The following is a 6,809-nucleotide window of genomic DNA, read 5'->3' on the forward strand; positions in this document are numbered from 1 at the left end:
GTCCCATTGGCGTGCATTCAGTAGAAATTGAACCTACGAATTCGCCAATTATGAGTTGGGCGCTTTAACCATTTAGCCATGGATGCTTCGTAGGGATCCTCGTACATGGTGAATAACCAAATTCCAATTCAAATGAAATCTTTAGGATAAATCAATGCAATTTAGGAGGACTCAATGAAAGGACATAAATTCAAATCCTGGATTTTCGAATTAAGAGAGATATTGATAGAGATCAAGAATCTCATGATTTCTTGGATTCATGGACCCAATTCAATTCAATAGGATCTTTCATTCACTTTTGTTTCCATCAAGAACGTTTCACAAACTCTTGGACTCCCGAATTTAGAGTATCCTACTTTCACACAATTCACATTTACAAGGTTCAACAAGCAATCGATATTTCACGATCAAGGGTGTAATACTATTTGTAGTAGCGGTCCTTTTATATCGTATTAACAATCGAAAGATGGTCAAAATAAAAAATCTCTATTTGACAGGGCTTCTTCCTATACCTATGAATTTCGTTGGACCCAGAAATGATACATGGGAAGAATGTTTTAGGTCTTCCAATATCAATAGGTTGATTGTTTCACTCTTGTATCTTCCAAAAGGAAAAAAGATCTTTGAGAGCTATTTCCTGGATCCAAAAAAGAGTACTTGGGTTCTCCCAATAACTAAAAGTGTATCATGCATGAATCTAACTGGGGTTCGCAGTGGTGGAGGAACTGGATCGAGAAAAAGAGGGATTCTAGTTGTAAGATATCTAATGAAACCATCGCTGGAATTGAGATCTCATTTAAAAAGGAAGATATCAAATATCTGGAGTTTCTTTTTGTATATTCTATTGATGATCCTATCCGCAAGGACCATGATTGGGAATTGTTTGATTGTCTTTCTCCGAGGAAGAGGCAAAACCCCTTTTTTGTAATTCCTAAGATGCAATTGGAGCTTACCAGCAGAAAATAATCCATTTAGATAGTCCTTTGTGGCTCCAGTGGCAACTAGATCAATGTGTTATTACTTCAAGAGAAGCTCCCCTCAAAGTTCACTATGAACCTTTGGGTACCTATCATGAGATTTATAGGTCCTATCTAATAGCAAGAAGCATAAAAAGGGAAATTTTTTGTATATACACTCAAACCACTGTTGGTCATATTTCTCATTATTGAGAAAACGAAGAAGCTATACAAGGATTTTTCCTAGCCTGCTCATATGATACCAATAATATGGTATCCAAGCTAAGTAATTCTATGACACCAGTGTGAATTCAGGTCTCTCCGGTTCAAGTAGGACCATAGTTCTTGAATTTCTATGTGAATCAAGATCGAGAAAAGGAAGTTTTCCAATCATTGACTCAAACCCATTGGCGAACCCCACTCAGCGGAATATGGAGGTACTTATGGCAGAACGGGCTAATATGGCCTTTCACAATAAAGTGATATATGGAATTACCATTAAATGGCTTATTAATAGATTAATAGACCACTTTGGAATGGCATATACATCACACATCCTAGATCAAGTAAAGACTCTGGGATTCCAACAAGCCACTCCTACATCCATTTTGTTAGGAATTGATGATCTTTTAACAATACCTTCTAAAGGATGGCTAGTCCAAGATGCTGAACAACAAGGTTTAATTTTGGAAAAACACCATCATTATAGGAATGTACACACAGTAGAAAAATTATGACAATCTATTGAGATATGGTATTCTACAAGTGACTATTTGCAATAAGAAATGAATCCTAATTTTGGGATGACTGACCCTTTTAATCCAATCCATATAATGTCCTTTTCGGGAGCTAGAGGAAATGTATCTCAAGTACACCAATTAGTAGGTATGAGAGGGTTAAGATCGGATCAACAAGGACAAATGATTGATTTACCTATCCAAAGCAATTTACGTGAAGGACTGTCTTTAACAGAACATATCATTTCTTGTTACGGAGTCCGCAAAGGAGTTATGGATACTGCTGTACGAACATCGAATGCTGACTATCTTACACGCAGACTTGTTGAGTAGTTCAACACATTGCTGTATGTAGAACAGATTGTGGCACCACCCAAGGTATTTTTATGAGTCCTTGTAATGGGATGATGTCGGAAAGAATTTTTATCCAAATATTGATTGGTCATGTATTAGCAGATGATATATATATAGGCCCTCGATGTATTGCCATCCGAAATCAAGATATGGGGATTGGACTTTTCAATCAATTCATAACCTTTCAAATACAACCAATATCTATCCAAACTCCCTTGGCTTGTAAGAGCATGTCTTAGATCTAACAATTATGTTATGGTCGGAGCCCTACTCATGGTGACCTGGTCAAATTGGGAGAAGCTGTAGGTATTATTACGGGTCAATCTATTAGGGAATCGGGCACTCAACTAACATTAAGAACTTTTCATACCGGTGAGGTATTCACAGGGGGTATTGCAGAACATGTACGAGCCCTTTCTAATGGAAAAATAAAATTCAATGAGGATTTGGTGCATCCTACACGTACACGTCATAGTCATCCCACTTTTCTATGTTATATAAATGTGTATATGACCAAAAAATTTTATTTTAGTTCAAAATGATCAATATTTAGACTCCGAACAAGTTACTATGAAATTCGGGCGGGAACATACACTTTAAATTTTAAAGAAAATGTTCGAAAACGTATTTATTCTGACTCGGAAGGAGAAATGCACTGGAGTACCGATGTATACCATGCATCAGAATTTACATATAGTAATGTCCATCTCTTACCGAAAACAAGTCATTTATGGATATTGTTAGAGTTCCTACCGATCCAGTGTCCTCCCCATTTCACTCCACAAAGATCAAGATCAAACGAATGTTCATTTTATTTCTGCCGAAGGAAAAATATTTTCTAGCCTTTTAGGAAATCAAATAAATAATGATCAAGTAAAACACAAATTCTTTAGTTTAGGTTTTTCTGGTAAAAAAACAAATATCATTTCAGATTACTCATAAATTAATTGAATCATATATAAAGGTCATTGCAATTTCATATTTCCTTCTATTCTACACCAGAATTCTAATTTATTTTTATTGGCAAAGAGATGACGAAATAGATTCATTATTCCATTCCAGTGGATTCAAAAATGAGAGAAAGAACTAATGCCTCATCCCACTATTTCGATTGAAATACCGATAAATGGCATTTTTTGTAGAAATATTATTTTTCCTTATTTTGATGATCCTCAATACAGAAGAAAAAGTTTAGGAATGACTAAATATGGGTGATAAGGTTGTATTCAATCCTTAAAAAAGAGGATTTGCTTGAATATCAAGGAGTCAAAGAATTTAAGCCAAAATACCAAATGAAAGTAGATCGATTTTTTTTCATTCGCGAGGAAGTGCATATTTTACCTGAATTTTCTTCCATAATGGTATGGAACAATAGTATCATTGGAGTAGATACATGAATCACTTTAAATATAAGAAGTCGAGCAGGCGGATTGGCACTAGTGGAGAGAGACAAAAAAAGATTGAACTTAAAATCTTTTCTGGAGATATCCATTTTGCTGTAGAGATGGATAAGATATTTCGACACAGTAGCATCTTGATACCACTAGGAACAGTTAAAAAAAATGTTAGGAATCAAAAAAATTGAAAAATTGGATTTGTGTCCAATGGATCACACCTACCAAGAAAAAATATGTTGTTTTGGTTTGGCCAATAATCATATATGAAATAGCGGACGGTATAAATTTAGAAACACTTTTCCCCTGGGACCCGTTGCAGGAAAGTGATAATCTAGAACTTAGAGTTGTAAATTATATTCTTTATGGAAATGGCAAACCAATTCGGGGAATTTCTAGCACAAGCATTCAATTAGTTCGAACTTGTTTAGTGTTGAATTGGGACCAAGATAAAAAAACTTCTTCTATCGAAAAGGCCCACACTTCCTTTGTTAAAGTAAGGACAAATGGTATGATTTGAGATTTCCTAAGAATCAACTTAGTGAAATCCCATATCTTTCATATATCAGAAAAAGGAATGATCTGTTAGGTTCAGGATTGATCTCTGATAATAGGTCAAACCGTACCAATCCATTTTATTATATTTATTCCAGGGAAAGGATTCAACAATCACTTAGCCAAAATCAAGGAACTATTTGTACGTTGTTAAATAGAAGTAAGGAATCTCAATCTTTGATAATTTTGTCATCGTTTAATTGTTTTCAAATGGGTCCATTCAATGATGTAAAATATTACAATGTAATAAAAGAATCAATTAAAAGAGATCCTCTAATTAGGAATTCATTAGGCCCTTTAGGAAATAGCCTCTCAGATTGATAATTACCTTTTAAAAACTCATAATCAGATCTCGGTAACTAAATATTTAGAACTTGACAATTTAAAACATACTTTTCAAGCACTTAAATATTGTTTAATTGATGAAAATGGGAGAATTTATAATTCCACTCCATGCAATAACATCCTTTTGAATCCATTGAACTTAAATTGGCACTTTCTCCATCATAATTATTATCATAATTATTGTGTAGAAACAAGTACAATAATTTAGCCTAGGGCAGTTTATTTGTGAAAATGTATGTATAGCTAAAGAAGGGTCGTACCTAAAATCGGGCCAAGTTATAAATGTTCAAATTGACTCTGTTGTAATAAGATCGGCAAAGCCTTATTTGGCCAGTCCAGGAGCAACTATTCATGGCCATTATGGAGAAATACTTTCCAAAGGAGATACATTAGTTACATTTATATATGAAAAATTGAGATCTGGTGATATAACACAGGGTCTTCCAAAAGTAGAACAAGTGTTAGAAGTGAGTTCAATTGATTCAATATCGATGAACCTAGAAAAGAGGGTTAAGAGCTGGAACGAACATATAACAAGAGTTCTTAGAATTCCTTGGGGATTCTTGATTGGTGCTGAGCTAACTATAGTGCAAAGTCATATCTCTTTGGTTAATAAGATCAAAAAGGTTTATCGATCCTAGGGGTGCAGATCCATAATAGACATATAGAAATTATTATCAAATAACATCAAAAGTGGTGATTTCAGAATATGGAATGTCTAATGTTTTTTCATCGAGAGAACTAATTGGATTGTTGCAAGTGGAATGAACGGGGCGTGCTTTGGAAGAAGTGATGTGTTACAGAGCCATATTATTGGGAATAACAAAAGCATCTTTAAATACTCAAAGTTTCATATGCGAAGCGAGTTTTCAAGAAACTGCTCACGTTTTAGCAAACTGCTCTACGTGGTCATATCGATTGGTTGAATGGTCTGAAAGAGAACATTGTTCTAGGGGGGATGATACCCGTTGGGACCGAATTCAAAAGATTAGTGCACCGTTCAAGGCAACATCACAACATTCCTTTGGAAATGAAAAAGAAGAATTTATTCGAGTGGGAAATGAAAGACATTTTGTTGGGCCACAGAGAATTATTTGATTTTTGCATTTGAAAGAATTTACATGATATATCAGAACAATCATTTCTAGGATTTAATGGTTCCTAAAGGAAAATTCATCCTTTTTTCTATTTGTGTTGTGGTCGTTTAATTTGGTAATAGAAATAAAGATAATAACGAATAGAAGGAAATGAATGGTCTGGATCGTGTATCAATGGCCAATCTTCGATAGAAGAGAAGGTTCTGTGGGAACAATTATTTATTTCTATTTTAGCTTCTCTTTTTTTTTTTTTCAACCAAAAAATGAAAAATAGAAGAAGTGTGGGGAGAAATGACAAGAAGATATTGGAACATCAATTTGGAAGAAATGATGGGAGCAGGAGTTCATTTTGGTCATGGTACTAGGAAATGGAATCCTCGAATGGTACCTTATATCTCTGCAAGGCGTAAAGGTAGTCATATTATAAATCTTACCATAACTGCTCGGTTTTTTACAGAAGCTTGTGATTTAGTTTTTGATGCTGCAAGTAGGGGAAAACAATTCTTAATTGTTGGTACCAAAAATAAAGCATCAGATTCAGTAGTACGGGCTGCAATAAAGGCTCGGTGTCATTATGTTAATAAAAAATGCTTGATGGTATGTTAACGAATTGGTATACTACAAAAACGAGACTTCACAAATTCAAGGACTTGAGAACAAAACAAAAGACGGGGAGACTCAATCGTCTTCCGAAAAGGGATGCGGCTGTGTTAAAGAGACAATTATCTCACTTGCAAACATATCTCGGCGGGATTAAATATATGACCGGATTGCTCGATATTGTAATAATTGTTGATCAACAAGAAGAATCTACAGCTCTTCTTGAATGTATGACTTTGGGCATTCCAACAATATAAATTGTGATCCAGATGTAGCAGATATTTCGATTTTGACAAATGATGACACTATAGCTTCAATTCGATTAATTCTTAACAAATTAGTATTTGCTATTTGTGAGGGTCGTTCTAGCTATATACAAAATTCTTGATTAATAATAAGATAAGTAAATTATTTTTGGAACTCCATAGAATAGATTTATTGAATCGGTTACTATTTCTGACTCACACAAAAGAGATAAAAATAACTAAGGATATTATGCGATTAGTAGGTATTCAAAATATCCAATGCAAGTATGCAAATCGAAAATGAGATGGTTGAATCAAAATAATTCCTTTTAAAGTTCTATTTCCTTCAAAGGTTAATATGAATGTTTTATTATGTTCCATCAACACACTAAAAGAGTTATATGATCTATCCGATGTGGAAGTAGGCCAACATTTCTATTGGCAAATAGGAAGTTTTCAAGTCCATGGCCAAGTACTTATTACTTCTTGGGTCGCAATTGCTATCTTATTAGGTTCAGCCATTATA

The 6,809-nt window shown here is 34.3% G+C and overlaps 2 pseudogenes; both read left to right on the plus strand.

Moving 5' to 3' along the window:
• The first annotated feature begins 687 nt into the window (after positions 1-687).
• Positions 688-5,506, plus strand: LOC125424077 (DNA-directed RNA polymerase subunit beta''-like; annotated as a pseudogene).
• Positions 5,507-5,729: 223 nt separating this feature from the next.
• Positions 5,730-6,426, plus strand: LOC125419850 (small ribosomal subunit protein uS2c-like; annotated as a pseudogene).
• Positions 6,427-6,809: the final 383 nt, after the last annotated feature.

The sequence above is a fragment of the Ziziphus jujuba genome, chromosome 9 (assembly GCF_031755915.1).
Source record: "Ziziphus jujuba cultivar Dongzao chromosome 9, ASM3175591v1".
NCBI lineage: Eukaryota > Viridiplantae > Streptophyta > Magnoliopsida > Rosales > Rhamnaceae > Ziziphus > Ziziphus jujuba.